We start from the raw sequence: 16575 nt of genomic DNA, 5'->3' as shown, positions 1-16575 counted from the left end.
TTGTTGGACTATGACTCCCCTGACAATTGATTGTGCTGGTTGAGGCTGATGGGAATTGTAGTCCAAATACCTTTGGCGGGTACCATCTTGGCTATCCCTGCATTTGTGAATCAAGCAGCATATTCTTGCTGAACCCTCTGGGCACAGTTCTGCTTCTGCTGAGGGTATTCTGTGTGCTGGGGGTGGGTGACATTCACTTTGCCTTCAAGTGAATGACCTGCAGCATTGTAGTATGTTTGGGACAGCTCTAGGCTGTTGCATGTGTACTCTATAGGGAGTTAGGCATCCTTTTAAATACACTTGGTCCCTATGAGGATTCTCTCCTCACTCTATCCATGCAGGTCTGTGATTTCCGGAACATTTTCTAACACATGCCCAAATCTAGCATGGATTTCACTTGTTCTGCATCACAACACACCCCTTTCATATTAATGGTGTCAAATTGTAGTAAAAATGCACATGTCAGATTTGTTAACTTGTCAGATCTGTACCAACTGTCAGGAATGCAAAATAAGGCAGTGGTAGCAATATTGTGCTGTCTCAAAGACGCTTTCTAGAATTGTGAATTTGTAGAGGGTTGAGAACAAAAGGAAGTACCACTGCAGCGAGAGGGGTTGAGGGATTCTCAGAGTATGAAGATTTGTGAATGCTTTGCAAGCGTTGAAACAGAGGTTTTTCTGCTATCTGATACAGTGACTGTTGCAGTTTGCATTGTTATAGAACTACTCATCCTTCTCAAAATAGCTGCCTAAGGAAACAAATCTTACAAATTTTTGTTATAAGTTTACACAACATGTTAGAAAAGCTACAAGTTTTGAATAAGTTCTGTAAACTGACAGTGGAAGCGGGGGAGGGCAGTGATTACTTTTAATCCATGTCCTTTATATATTAACATTTACTGAAAGCTGTGATTGTAAAGATCAAGGCCATGCTACAGTAGCCGAAAGACAATGAACAGTGACTTGATTTGTAGTCTACTTTATATTTGCACATAAAGTGTTTGAGAGCTCTTACTGCAACTGTGGTCAATGTAAACGGAAACAATATAATTGTAGCACTTAGTACTAAAGCTTCATATAATGGTATCTTATTGTGTGTTGCAGAACTTTTATCACCCATGGTGCATTTAGTACGGCTCTGGAATATTTTTAGTAGTGGTGGTTATCTATTTATTTCTTCAAACTTTATAGCGTTAGTAGAAGAATGCAATCCTTTTTTTACTTTAGTTCTGGGTATGGATGCATGTTCTATGTTGTGTAAGGTAATGTCTATTACCGTATTTTTCGTCCCATAGGACGCACCTAGTTTTTTTTGGGGGGAAATTCCTTTATTTCCCCCCCAAAAGCAGGTCGGGGAAACCAAACCAGGTCGAAGAACTGCGGGATGGCGGCGCTGCGCCTCCCTGCCGTCCCCCGAGCTTGTGGGGCTGGCCGATATCTGCCCAGCGCGAGGGCCGCCCTGCTTCAGGGCACCCTGCCCGCCGGGTGGCAGTCTGCTATCCGCAGCGTGGGGAGCCCTGCGGGGAACTCCTGCAGGGCTGCCTAGGCTGTGGAGGTGTTCCTAGGCTGTGGAGCTGTGGAGGTGTTCCCGAAGCGCCGAGCGCTTTGCTTTCAGGGCGCCCGGCGCTCCGGGAAGCAGGCTGCTATCCGCAGCTTAGACATCCCTGTGGGACCTCCCGCAGGGCTGCCTAGGCTGCGGATGTGTTCCCGAAGCGCTGAATTACAGTCAACTCCATGCAATTGATGAATTACACTATAGTCCATAGAAGCTTATACCAACATAATTTTGTTAGTCTTTAAGATATCAGAAGACTGTTGTTTAAAAATACTGGATGCTTCTTAAAAGAAAATGAGATAGAATCATAGAGTAATTGAATTGTAGAGTTGGAAGGGACCCTTAGGGTAATCTAGTCCAACCCTTTGCAGTGTTTAATTGATAGATGAATTGGAATATATAGAGTTATCGTTTTGAGATAATGAACTAGATCTTATTCCAGAAGATACCTTTCCTGTTCTAGAATTGCTTTCTTGATGCACACAGTGCTTACATTTTTTGTTATACATGGAGTTTGGGTCACAAACCTTTTCACGCAAAATAAAAATTATATAGGACTACAAGTGAGGACAGCAAGAAAACTTGATGGGTGAAGGGAGTGAATCAAATACCAGAAGAATTCATCACTCCCAGTACTTTTCTTTTTCCCACCCCACACTGGCCTTCTGAAAACTAGGAGCAGAGTAGGAAGTATATTGAAAGTGCTGCAAAACAAACCAGTATTGCTAGAGTGAATTGTATCCTACTACTCCAGGAAGCCTATCCTGCACTATCCAGAAGGTATTTTTCCTTGTGCCATCAAAGGAAGTAGCCAGACTCCTGGATAGCTCATGGTGCTGATAATGCCAAGACTTGATCCCTGTATGGAGCAGCTACATATTCCTGCATTGCAGAAGGTGGGGGTAGATGATCCTCAGGGTCCCTTCCAATTCTGTGATTCTATTATCTATGCACCTTGAGAGGAGGGGAGAAGGGTGTTGGCACCAGAGAAGGACTAGGAAAGTGTGGGTAGCCGATTATGCTTTCTCTCTAGCCTATGTTCTTATTTGCTCTCTCATTCTTCTAGTGCTGCTGGTATAACTCTGAATACACATCATGATCACATGCATGCTAACTTTGGCCTCTTTGAGGAAGGATAAAGTGGGGAAGTTTATTCTCATCACATGTTTTGGCACTACTCTAAAGTTTGTGCAAATAGAGCATAACTACCGGTAGTGGTGATCTCTTCATGGTTTGATTTGGAATTGGCTCAGTAGTTATCTATTTCCAAGTAACCTTTTCTCTTTTTTGTGGGGCAGAAAGTTCACCTGTTTTTGACCATTTTCATCTGTTTAGGTTAGTGAATGTTTTCTGATTGCTCTATGCACAAAGGAAGAAATCATTGACTTGCCTTTGTAACTTCCCCACCCCAGTATACAGGACCTCTGGCAGGAATGGTTGCACATGTTCTTGAACTACACAAACAAGACTCAGGGACCATATTTCTCAACTAGAATATTGCATAGATTTGGAAAAGCTTGCACTTTACTTATTCTAGTTGTTAGCCTTCTAACGATTTGGGAAATGTTTAAAGCAAATTTTATATTTTTTGTTCTTTAAGAATGAGCCTGGAAAGCAGCTTTATACATATCCTCACAGATAGCCTTAAGCATAGTTATCTTCAAAACCACTGGGTGATATCCAGCTAAGCCATACTCACTGAAATAAATTGGGTTAATTCAGTGGATCTGCTCTGAGTATGACTAACATTGGATATCACATTCTGCCTTGTTCTAACCTATCTCTCTATCCTTATTTGCTGATACATCTAGTTCTTCCTCCAACACTGCCACCACCAGTAGCCCAAATCCCTTAAACATCTCTGCATTTTTTCCATTGCTGTGCCTAGGATTTCTTTCCAGAACAAATATTTTCAAGTAATTCTCCAGAGCTCACCAATTCAGGGAAGTCCTTGCTTAACCCATTCGTCTCCATCCCTCAACTGTGCTTGCTCACATTTCATCCCTTGTTACTCTTGTTTCTTCCTCTGAACTCTCCCGACTCTCAAAATATAGATTATGATTTATTTGGGGACAAGGATCTGTGAGTGCATGACCTGGCAGAGAGGAAATAATATTGGTCTAATAAATGATGTTTTATTAAAGAACAAATCTAGTCCCCACATTTTAGCTTTGTACCTGCCATGATCCAGCTTTGGCACATCTTCTGTGGTTTATTTCTGTTACAACTGTACCACTAAAACTGGTTTGATCTGTTTACAAGCCAGGCTTTACTAGATCTTGGTTTCATCTTATGGTCAGTAGGCAGAGATTAAACCAAGTTTTCCAGCTGAATGTAATGGGAAACTGGCTTAGCAAACCCTGGAAGTGTTGTATTATGGTGTGAGAGGGGAGAATGTGCAGGCACAGCTTCATCTAACAAACTCTGGCTTATTAGACCAGGATCATTATATCTGAACCAGGCCTCTGTGTTTCCTTTTTTCTTTTTCTTCAAAGTAGGCTAGTACATGATTCTTACACCCAAGATTATTTGGAATCTCCAAGGGACTAAATTGTGTAGTTGTACAAAAAATTATATTACTTTTTTTAAAACAACAACGATGTAACTTAAACACTATAGTAAAAGAAAGTTCTGGCTTGTATTTTCAGGCTGCTAACCTAAGATGCTGTGGCATGTAGTCAACTAAATTATACTCACAGCTGACCCATTGAAATTAATGGACCTAAATTAGTCAGGACCATTAATTTCAAAGTGTCTTCTCTGAGTATGACTAATGTTGTATACAACTCTGCAAAAATAATAGTGGTTTTTAAATGTTAATAAGCATGTAAATAGCCACTTGTCTGTGGTAAGAATCTCCTTCAGATGACCAGTCAGAGAAACTGCTTTAAAATGGAAAATTGCTTTTGTTGCAGCTGTTGATGGTTCCACAAATAAGTAACATGGTATGTGTGAGTAAAGGAGCAAGTGCTTCTTACTGTACAGTCCAAGACAACTTAGTACCAAGTTAATTAGCATCACCTTCCCTTATGTAAATGTACCTATCCTTTAAGATTGGATGTTGAACCCCTCCTGCATTTGGTGTTGTCGGCTAAGGCTAGGTGCGTGGTAACAGATGAGAGAGACTGCTTTATCTGTGGTAGTGTGGAACTCTCTGCCCCCTTGCTCTTTATATTATCTTGGCACTAAGAAAGCTTTTATTTTTAAACATGCTCTTGATTCTGTTGCTACTTAATGCATTGATTGGTGCTGCTGTTGCTGCTTTTTGTGTTTTTGTTTTGCTTCTCTGTTTAATTTAATATGTGTTTTTATTGGTTGTGTCATTGTTGCTTTTCTGCTTACTCTTCATGTGCAAGTCACTGAGCAACTCCTTTGTGGGGAAAAGTGGGGCTTTAATTTAAAAATAATAATAACAACAACTTCTGTGGGATAGTAACTTTGGCGGACTTATTGCCAAGGCTGCCCTTGGAATACAAATAACAAAAAGCATGTGTAGTGTAAGCAAGAACAAATATTCTAAAACATGAAAACCTTTGCACTGTATTCAGTACACAACAGCAGATTTTTGAAATGGGAAATGCATCTTAAACTTCAGTTTATCAGAGCATTAGATTAAGCATGTATCCTATACATTTCAGTAATAAAAAGATACAGTTCACCATGCAGACAATTGCTGGGTTATAAAATAATGTCTTAAAAGTTAAGTGTATAATTATGAGAGGAAGTAACTATAGTACCCAGTACTGACGTTAGACAAATCCAGGTTCCATCCTCATGCATCCTGCTAGATTAGGGAATTTCTGTGCTGGAATTGTGGTCACTGGTAACTTTTCTGTGCATCTGTGAACTCTGAACAGCTATGAACTTTCTAAAAACACAGGGATCAAGTGCCTAAGGATGGCATCCACAGATACCAGGTGAGCTTTCGAATGTATTCACTGAATGTATTCCAAGCTTCTTTTGGAGTTCTTTTGTAATAGTGTCTTGGATTGAAATATTGCTTGTGCTTCTGTTGTTCTACTTCTGTGGAACATGCTGATTCCTAAATGTTACCATGTGCGGGCCTTGGACTGTCCATAAGATTCAAATTCCTAAGCTGCAGTAGCAATTGACTTGGTGTGCAGGCTACTGGAAGTGTTTCAGGCTTTAGTGTTTTAGTGTTTTGTTGAAGCATTGCTCTTAGCTACAGTTCAACACCGGATGCATGGAATGAAAGCTGTACCCTACCACTGAACCACAGTGGACTGCTACACTGGGACCTCTCAATTCTAGCAAAGATCTGTTTGCTTTCCATTCTGTGTATGTGTGTGTATCCTGTAATAACTGGTGATTGTGTGTGAATATCATAGGAATAAGTGTATCCTAAAGGCAATTGTGTGAAATGTGTGATTGCATGAGAAGTTTAAAGTCTGACATACCCAAATCTCTTGATGGTCATCCTGCTAACATAATGCTGTTAGTTAGGACTGCTTGAACTTTACCTCCACAGTTATCATATACCTTTCAGACTTGAGGTAGCTTTCAGCATAGTTAAAACATTAAAAACAGCATTATGAATGCATTTTATCATTTTCCATTCACAAAATTTACATCGAGCTTTTCTTGAAATGGATGGGTCTTCTAAGCATATGTGTTTAAGATTAGGGTGTAAGATTTTGTAAAAAAAACAAAAAAAAAACCTTTCTGTTTCGCCACAGGCTATAGATTTGATTGCAGTGTCAGTCTAACATAAAGCCAGTGGGTGCAGAAAGTAACTTGTGGCTCTGGAAGAAGCTACGCACAAACATTTGCCTGGGATATATGTACAGTATGGTCAGTCACAAAATTCATACTGAGAAATCAGAAATAGTATATGAACTTGCACACTAATATAATCAATCTGTCTGAGCACAAGACATCATGTGTTGAGAACTATACTGTAGTCTACATACCTTATAGCAAATGTACAAAATTGCAGCTGTTGTGAGTCCTGAAGTAACCTCATCATTGCATACTAAAGAATGAAAGCAACAACTAGGATATCTGATGGTACTACTGTAATTGATTAGTTTACTCCAAAGATGTATAATTTGCACATGTGTGTGCTGGTGCAACCAAGTACCTTTCACTTTGGAAGTAATATAATACCACCATGTTCAAAGTCTGGCACGTTGAACAAATTCTGTATATCATAGATGGTTTGTAGATTCAAAAAGACAATTTAAAATGGAACAAATCTCTTGAGGTTATATGTCCTGCTGCATTATTGCTGAATTTGAGTTCATGTGATTTTAATACTTGGCCTCCCTGTGGTCTCTGTCTAAGGCAGATAGGAATCATGTAGCCCTTGAGTTACAAAACTCAGAAGAGTGATCTGGATTTTTAAAGTTCTAAGCAGTTCTGTTTCACTTTAGTGTCCAATAGAGTGACAAGTTACAAAACCAGAGGTGTGGTTTTTCCAGGAAATTCTGAATTGGAAAAAATCTCTTAAGCACATTATGGCAATTTGCAGCAGAAGATTTTCAATTTGTAGCAGAAAAGTGCCTGGTTCCCTTGAGAGCAATCTAATTTAGCATGTTTATTTTATTTGTATTTAGCAAACAAAGTCAATAATTTGGAAACTGCCAAGCTTCCCTGTATGTATGTATGTATGTATGTATGTATGTAACTAACTAACTAACTAACTAACTAACTAACTAACTAATTATTATACGCACTAGACATACTTTCCTTGTTATTAATGAATTTATGAAATATAAAAAAATGAAGAAATAAAGCGGTGGAAAATCTTCTAGATTTTTTTCTGCCCACACCACTGACGGTTCAGAAGTCCCTCAGTAAATCTAGAGAGTCTGCCTTGATAGCTACCATAGAGTCTGGCATATTAGGCGACTGGGTGTATTAGACAACCCCCCAAATTGACAGCTGCAATTTGGGGGTTCATCTTATAAGCCCAGTTGCCTAATATGCTGGGCAGCTCCGCGCCAGGAGAAACCCGCCTGGAATGGAGTGGAGCGGAGCCGGCCGCCTCTGCTGGTGCTTCCAAAGCAGCAGTGGGCGGGCTCCGCACCTGGCGGCTCTCTCCCAGTGCAGAGCGGAGCCCACCACTGCTGCAGCTGTTTCGGAACCGCCACAGCAGCGGGGGGCGGGGGCAGATACCCAGCATATAAGACGACCCCCGACTTTTCAACCTCTTTTCCGGGGTTAAAATGTCACCTTATACGCTGGAATTTACGGTATTTGGTTTGTTCTTGTGCCTTCCTTCTACTGTTTATGTCCTTGTGCTTTGCCTACTCCATACTATTTCAATATAAGGTGAACTTAACTATAGGAACAATCATCATATAGTTAGAACAGCAGCTAGGAGTTTGTCTATATTTTGGGGTGGGTGCAGAGGTTTAGCCACTGTGTACACTGCAGCACTTGATCGAAGTGAAAATTACACCCCACCCTGGTCATCAGGTTGATCATTTAATGATTGGTAGAGGGGTGATATTCCTCTATCCTCTGCTAGTTACAGGCACAACATGGGTCTGTGTGCATGTAAGAGCGTGGTGTGGCCACACCCACTCAGTTCTGCATGAACATGGCTACCAGTTAACGTGGTTCAGTGGTCAGCCATATTGTACCCAGCGACTTACACCCTTTCTTCTAAGATGCTGTTTTGTACATCAGTATCAACTTTTCAGATAAGACAAAAAAAAGTTCAGATACCTGAGTTGGGCATTTTGAACACTGACAACCTGAAAGAAAAAAGAAGCAGCTTGCTTTCTGTTTATACAAAAATAGTTTCCTAGTTGTCTGATCAGGCAAAGTAGCTTTGTAAAAGCCTTCACAGTATGCCAGTCCACTTCTTATTTGTCTTTACTGCTTACTGATTTTCAGTATAGATAGAACTGCCTGTATGTGATTGCCATTTTCTAATGATAGTGTCTATTTTTAAATTATATAGACTCTGGAAACAATGGGAAGTGCTCTCTAAATTATTGGCTTCTCTTGTTGAGTAGCTTTTCTTTTTAAATTTCAAGTTAGAGTAGTTTGAAAAAAGGTCATTAATTATCCATTGGTCTGGAGTACAAATCTACTGTACTTGGGTGAGTTTCTGTGCTATGATATGCACCCATCTTAAAAGTGATTTGTATCAAATCTGTATTTGAAAGCAAGAAAGCACACATTCTGTAACTTTGAATAGGAAGATCTGAGAGGTTTAATATAATCAGAATAATTGCAAACACATTAGGTACAGCTGTGAGAATTGACTACATTTTCATTTTTACCAGGGTTGCCAACTAGTTTAAAATAATTTTTATTTATCTGTCTCATCATTGATTGTTTGCTTAAACTGTTAAATTAATTATTTTGTTCTATTTATAATTTTCCATTGCACTGCTTCACATTTCATTAAATATAACCATACAGGCAATCATTGACTTTCCTTCTCCCCCTCCCTTTCCAGGTTTCATTTATCCATTAAGACTGCATATTCAAATTTCTCCTTACATTCATATTTCTCCCTTACCCCATATCTTCAGTGTTTTAAACTAAAATATAAGTGTGCTTATTGCATGAGTGCGAAATATGCACACTTATTTTAACAGCAAAGTAAGCTGTTAAATTAAAATAAGTGTGCATATTTCAAAATTTAATTACTGCTAACATGACCCTATCCTATTCTAACATTGGTACCTTATTGGTAGCTTATTGTACAAGCCTAATCCTATGCATACTCTGTTATCCTAGCTACAGATGCTTCTGCGTATTTCATATGAATAAATAGTAGTGAACTGACTAGATCATATTGCAAACAGCTTCTGATCTGGTCAGTTTTACTGCTTTTAACAGAAAAGCAAAGAGAGATGAGCAACCTCACAACTGATAGTTTTGCTCATCTGCTCATAAGTATTATTTAGCTCAGTATTTTCTAGAGCAGTGGTTCCCCAACTTTTCCCCACAGACCACTTAAAAAGCACTGGAGGTCTTTGCAGACCACTTAATCTGCCTGTTGTAGAATTGTAATGTGCTGTGCTAGTTGTTGTTTGATTTTTAATTGTATTTTTACAGGCACGTTGTGGACCAAGAAGGTGGTCTGCAGACCACAGTTTGGGAACTACTGTTCTAGAAGGTGCTCAGCTTGAGCCTGGTGAATCTCATGGGTGTTTGAGAAATCTGTGGTATTTAAGCAACATTTGAGGGCATCTCCATGCCCTCAACTTGAAAACTTGCTACATAGTTGGAATAATTGCTCTTGGATCTTAATACGATTAAGAGATGGCCTTCTGGTTAACAGTGAGCTCAAGTTATTGTTATTGGGGGCTTTGGGGATTCCAACCGATGTATGTTGTAACTGTCATGATGCATCCTTCAAGGGCAATACAAAAAGTATCTTTTGCTACTTCTACCTTTCAGTTTCTAAGCGGGTGGGTATGAATGATAGCTGTCTTGTCGGGGTCTAAATGTATCTCTCCAGATGAAAATAGTGGGAAGCACACATGGCCATAGTACAGTCTAAAGTTCCAGGTGCAATCCAACCGTAAAAAAGGTAAAGGACCCTTGACATTTAAGTCCAGTCACAAACGACTCTGGGGTTGCGGCGCCCATCTTGTTCTATAGGCCGAGGGAGCCGGCGTTTGTCCACAGACAGCTTCCGGGTCATGTGGCCAGCATGACTAAGCTGCTTCTGGTGAAGCAGAGCAGCGCACGGAAACGCCATTTACCTTCCCGCTGGAGCAGTAGCTATTTATCTACTTGCACTGCCTGCTTTCGAACTGCTAGATGGGCAGGAGCTAGGACCGAGCAATGTGAGCTCACCCCGTCACAGGGATTCGATCCGCCGACCTTCCGATCAGCAAGCCCAAGGCTCAGTGGTTTAGACCACAGCGCCACCCGCGTCCCATGGCACATATGGCCATAGTACAGTCTAAAGTTCCAGGTGCAATCCAATTGTAGCTAGCTGCAAAAGAAGAGAAATTTCTGAAGCCCAAGATAAAGGAAAACACTTAATGAACATAAGTATTATATTTCCATCTCATGGCATCAGAGTTGAATATTATTCAAACAATCTTAGAAATCTGTCTAAATCAAACATTGCTTATGCTTGCTTTGTTTGTTTGTTTAAAAAATATCTGGGCACTCTAGCCTAAAAAAATCATCTTATGTTTTTATGCTTGCAACTGTTTTGAAGAGTTTCTAGGCTAATAAAATATATATTTTCTAGCTGCATCTCCCCCCCCCCCCAGATCATCTTCTGATTGACAACATGCTTTGCATTTTATTGTGCCTTGATACAAAAAAAATTAAAACTGTTACTAGGGTGCTAGATGTTTAGTGAGTAACCATAATGTGATACTCAGTTGTTTCCATAGGGGTTTCCCCCCCCCCCCATAACTCTCCAATATGCAGAAATACAGGTTTTCTTAAGTGTGCTGCAGGTAATATCTCGAAACCACTATGCTTCTCATGACCCTGAGGTCTTATCAAATAAACAAAGCAAAAGTTGGACTCAAGAGGTTATTGAAGGAAAGGGCAAGTCCCTAGGAAGTTTTCTGAAAAGCAAAAAAAAAAAAAAAAAAGTCACTCAGTTTGAGAAACCAGAACACTCCTAATTATAATCGCTCACCAGAATGGGTTAAGAATTAAACAACTTCAGGATCTGTCAGTACTGTGGAAGATCCAGACTGATTTTACATACGCACTGTCTGCTTTTGTTTCCTTTGATTCTAATTGTTAGATGAACACCTATTGTAGTTTTACCACGAAAGGCAAATAGTGTTCTAGCTTTGGATACAGAGTAGAAGTAGCGGCTATTTCTCTTTCATCTAGTAAGGTGCAGAGAATAGCATCAGAGACTTCCAGAGCACTTTTTAATTTATGACGAAAGCCTTAGGTGACTGATTTTACTAGATTAAACACTGGAACCATAAACGTTGCTTATTCCAAGGTAGTGACTTGCCTTGCACTGTAGCTGTGGAGGTGTCAGTTTTAGGGCTTGTCCATTGCACCATGGCTGGACACTGTGTACATCATAATTCAAAGATTGTTTGGCTGGGGGGACTGTGAAAACTATATAGGCCAGTGAAGCTGTAATATTCCTATCATGGCTAACAGAGCCAGAACAGACTGCAGGATTGTGCATTCTTTTCTATACCACTCTTTTATGTAAGTTATATCACCTTCTTACTCCTGCTCTTAACCATGGTTAGTACTAACCAGAGTTTGTACAAAACTTGGATTTCATACCAAGATCTGAAACTAGTTAGCAATCCTTGCGAACTCTTGTTACTGTTAACCAGGATTAATTCCAGTGCACATGAACTGCAGTTAAAACTCAGGACAAATTAACATATGGGAGGGAAGGAGCTATTCAAATGAGCTGTCTACAGGAGGGAGAGGGAAAGCTTCCACTTTTGATTTTAAGCTAGCCATATTTCTAGAGTTGGGAGACCATGGCTTAAGAACAAGCCAGGTTTAGAACCATGATTATGTCCCCCTGATCAAATCAGTATTTTCAGGTGCCTTCTGCACCTTCATACAGCCACTTCACTCCTCTCTTTGGGTAAGTGATGAAACAAGCTAGGAAACAGCAGCTAGCCATAGTTTTCTGTTACACCGGAACTAGGAACTTGGAGTAACAGCTTTGAAATAAGGCATGGTCTGTGAATCAGCTTTAAACCTTGGCTTTGTACGGTGGCTTTTTAAAGAAAAGTAATTAGCCATAGTTCCAGCACAGACCTAATGGAAAGCTGCATCCACAAAAGATAAAAGGGGATGTGTGTGAAAGTCCATGACTCAGCACATCATTTTCATAGCTATAAACCAGTTTTCCAATGTGTGAAACAGTAACAACCTGCAGTATCTCTGTGACCCTCTGTTGCAAACACAAAGTAAATTCAGGGTGTTTCTGCACTTGCTAAAATTTGTGTAACAGTAAACCTTGCCCACGTGCATTTTGAGAAGTTATGGTGGTTTAAAAAATTGTTTTAAAATAAACTTTAGTTCAGATGTATGCAGTTGTATCCAGCAGTGTTCCATTCACACAACAGGGTGCAGAGCAAGGCGAAAATCTGATGTTCTCCCCCAGACCCCAGCCCTCATGCTGCCTTCCCAAAGCTGGGTAAGTGAGGCATGGGCTTTGGGAAAGAGGCATGAAGTTCTGGCTGGGTCCTGGAGTCCTTGCTTTGATACAGGAGTGGAAAGAAATGGGAGGAAGCTGAATGTTGTCTGGAGGAGTGGAGACCTCTCCTTTCTGCCCTGACTCCAACTGCTTCAGAAGAAGGAGCAGGATGCTTGCTTCCCCCTCACCTTTCTGCAGAGGACAGGGCCTTGGCGGAGGCCGAAGAGGGCTTTGAGCAGCCGAGGGAGGAGGTGGAACAGGAGGTGGCAGTGACTGAACAGGAGTCTGACAAGGAGGGTTGGAGTCTTGTTGCCTAGAATCAGTCACTGCCTTTGTGGATGGGAGGAGACCCACTCATCCAATAGATTGTGCTTTGCAACCCCAACATTCATGCAAGGCAAGTGAGTCTCATGAGTGAGTACACCACACCTTGGCTTTAAAAGCTTGGTGGGTGAAACATGTTGGGACATCTTCATTATATCCTTCGAGTGGTGAATGTGTTACCCTGGTCCCAAGCCCTGTGTTTGTTAGAGCCTATATTGTTGCTTGCCAGAATAAAGATCTTGTTCTTACTTAAAAGTAAGAGCTTCTGTTTGCAAGTTTGGGGACAGGAGCTAGCACATATTACCCAGGAAGCTGCAGCAGGAATCCCCCCCCAAATCTTTGATGGCCTTTCCTCCCCTTTGCATGAAAGGAAGTGCAACACTTTCTGGATTCATGCCTAGACACAATGTCTTGGGGCAGCATTTGTCTCCTCTGGCATAAATGTGTTTATGTTGTATCACTAGTGGCTGCATTTTTAACTTTCGGACAGTAGATGCCAGTAGATAGCTTTTGAATTAAAATAGAAATGTGGCGAGCGCTGCCATAGCAACAACTTCCTCTTGGCGATGTTATTTATAGAAATGCTGCTGCCTCATCTTTACATTGCTCTCATGCTAAAGAGAGACTTTCTGAGATGCTTTAAAAAGCTCTGCTGGCAAGATGTAGGATATCTGTTTGTTCTAGACTGATTATATATATCTATACGGTATCTCCCATATATTAACTGTTCTGTTTAAATGGCTATATTCATTATACAGCAGATATCTACTCTAAGCACTCTAGGGACTTGGACACATTTGGTGAGATTCCCCACCCCTTTTCTGCCTTTAAGTCTCCCTATGCTATATCACAAACTGATTTGAGAGACCCCTCAGTTGTAAAAGTGTTTGGCATGAGTGGGGGCTGGCGCTGGTATTTCCAGAACATGAATTCAAATCCCTCTGGGCACATGTAACTAGTTGAGCAGTTCTTTGGATTCTAGGTATAGTCAAGTTTGTTCATTTAGCTTGATGGATGACTCTGGCAGTGCTCACTACAGATTAACATATTAGCTAATTGGGTATGTGTACATACTAGGATACAGAATTAAAGGAGAATTTCACGTTACAGGGCAGTTCAATATATTTTTCTCCATAAGTAAGTACCATTGAATTCAGTGGGCTTTACCCTCAGGTAAGTGTGCGTAGCTGCAGAGTACATATTACCCCCTATACAGGCCAAACTAAAAAATGGTGCTTTCCTGAGAGTTGTTTGTTCTTGCAGTGTAAAATTAACGGTCATAACCCTTACAATCCATGTCTGATTCTCTTCCCTGAAAGTACACCTTCCCTGAACACTGGTGATCCTTTTCAGATTAGGCTCTTGCTTAAGTTTTTGAAAGTAACTAATGGGAGTTTTATGTTGGGAGAAGCTTAAATATGTTGGTACTGATTAAAGGGGTGCATATATGTCACAATGTAGGGACGCGGGTGGCGCTGTGGGTTAAACCACAGAGTCTAGGACTTGCCGAACAGAAGGTAGGCGGTTTCAATCCCCACGACGGGGTGAGCTCCTGTTGCTCGGTCCCTGCTCCTGCCAACCTAGCAGTTCGAAAGCACGTCAAAGTGCAAGTACCTTCTGGCGGGAAGGTAAATGGCGTTTCCATGCACTGCTCTGGTTCGCCAGAAGCGGCTTAGTCATGCTGGCCACATGACCCGGAAGCTGTACGCTGGCTCCCTCGGCCAATAATGTGAGATGAGCGCCGCAACCCCAGAGTCGGTCATGACTGGACCTAATGGTCAGGGGCCCCTTTACCTTTACCTTATATGTCACAACACAATCATCCTTTTTCTAATGTGCACTTTCTTTGTTTTTAAAAAATAAAAAGAATGCACTTGAATGCCCGCCACCTGTAATATGTTGAAACTTTTCTAACAGCATGTCTAGGTTCTAAAATCAAGATTTATATTTTTTAAATTTATTTTGTGAACTTAAAACCTCTTTCTCCAAATCTCTTCTTGAAATTATATGGAAATCAATATTAATATTACCATTACAACATCTTTTATCATTTACTAGGAGAGCAACCTAACAGTCACTTAAACAGATTTCAGTGTAAATAAATGCTTTTCTCTTCGTTAGTTTTATGCAAGCTTGTAGTGTCACAAGCAGCAATCCTGTGAAGGGATACATATGCTCATGCCCAAGGCAGTATTGTAAATGACTCTTTAACAATACTGTAGAAGTTCAGAAATTTGTGGTAGGGTTGTTGTAGTATTGTCCTTTAGGTAAGGTTTTCATGATTAATGAGATAATAAAAATGAACAGCAAGTAATATTTTTGCAAGATGGGGTAGCTTTTGCTGTTAGCTACATTGCCTTCTCCCATCTGTTCTGGTCTTTCTGAGATAGGCAATGGACAATAATTAGGTCAGTACCTTGTAATGGGATGGGGTGAGTGCGAGTGAACAGGCAAAAACATCTTGTGTGCAGGTGGGAGGGAGAGGGGAGGCCTGTGCCCAGTTGTGCATGGCGAAGGAAGGTGCACTCTGCAGAAGTGCAGGGAGAGAGGCAAGGGGATATGGAACATTTCAGGGACTGGCTAAGTCACCAGACTTAGAATGATTTGTCAACTCCACAGGTTTTCACAAGAGAGAAGCCATATTCTTAAATCTGTCTGAAAGTAAAAAGTTAAGAATGGTCACAGCAAGGTGGTCACAGCAAGGGAAACATATAGTGTATGTCCTAAGGTCTGCTTGCCTAAGAGGCAATCTCTATGCATTTTTGCCTCCCCCTCTTATCTCAGCATTGATAAGGAAGATGGGAAGTAATCAGGCACATGTGATTATACAGTGGACCCTCGAGTAAGTTACCTTCGGGTAACGTAATCTTCGGGTTGCAAACGTGGCAAACCTGGAAGTGAGTTTGTCGCATGCGCAGAAGCAGTCCTCCAGTCGGCCGGGCCTCCAGAACGGATCCTGTTCATCACCAGAGGTATCACTGTAATAGCACCAATAGGCCCCCACTATCCCTGGTTTTCACAGATCTACTAGGTAAGAACCCTGGATGTTGTTCAACCATATGCCCAGAAACTGAGTGGAATATCTTGACCCTCCATGGTTATTCCAGCAAAGACCTTTTCCTCTTCTTGAGGGAAAGACAACAGCCAGGCCCTTGCAGGGTTGAATCTGGATGAGTGCACAGCTTCTGTCTAAGGTACGTTTTCCAGGGGCATCTCCGATGTTAATTGTTTTCCTTCAAACGAGTAAAAGTTGCTAACTAGTTTTTTTGTAGGGTTGTTGGTTTTCCTCTTCCCAACGTTTTTCTGATGCTCTTTTTAAAATTATTGTTTTGATCCACACATACAAACACAAATTATTTTGTGTGTGTGTGTGTGTGCAATTTTTACACTTGTGGCTTAGGAGTCATACTTATTTGCCTCAGTGTATGAAACCAAAAAGTAATCAAATGTCTTGCTCTCACTATTAGGTTCTTTTCAATTATTTTTCTTGTAATTGCAAAGCCCCTGGATGAACGTAGCCACTGAGTAGGACCTTAGGTGACCCCTGTAACACTGCACAGCATAGCTCAGCAGCAAGTGCAGCTATTTAATTAGTTCTTTAGAAGTTG

The 16575-nt window shown here is 40.9% G+C and overlaps 1 protein-coding gene across 1 annotated transcript in view; it reads left to right on the top strand.

Moving 5' to 3' along the window:
• PRKACB (protein kinase cAMP-activated catalytic subunit beta) overlaps positions 1-16575 on the top strand; it is a 58281-nt gene that overhangs the window by 2641 nt on the left and 39065 nt on the right. The gene's annotated exons all lie outside the window — the stretch shown is intronic.

This window comes from Podarcis vaucheri, assembly GCF_965113315.1.
Source record: "Podarcis vaucheri genome assembly, chromosome: 6".
In the NCBI taxonomy this organism is placed as follows: domain Eukaryota; kingdom Metazoa; phylum Chordata; class Lepidosauria; order Squamata; family Lacertidae; genus Podarcis; species Podarcis vaucheri.
This window is presented reverse-complemented; position numbering and strand designations above follow the sequence as displayed.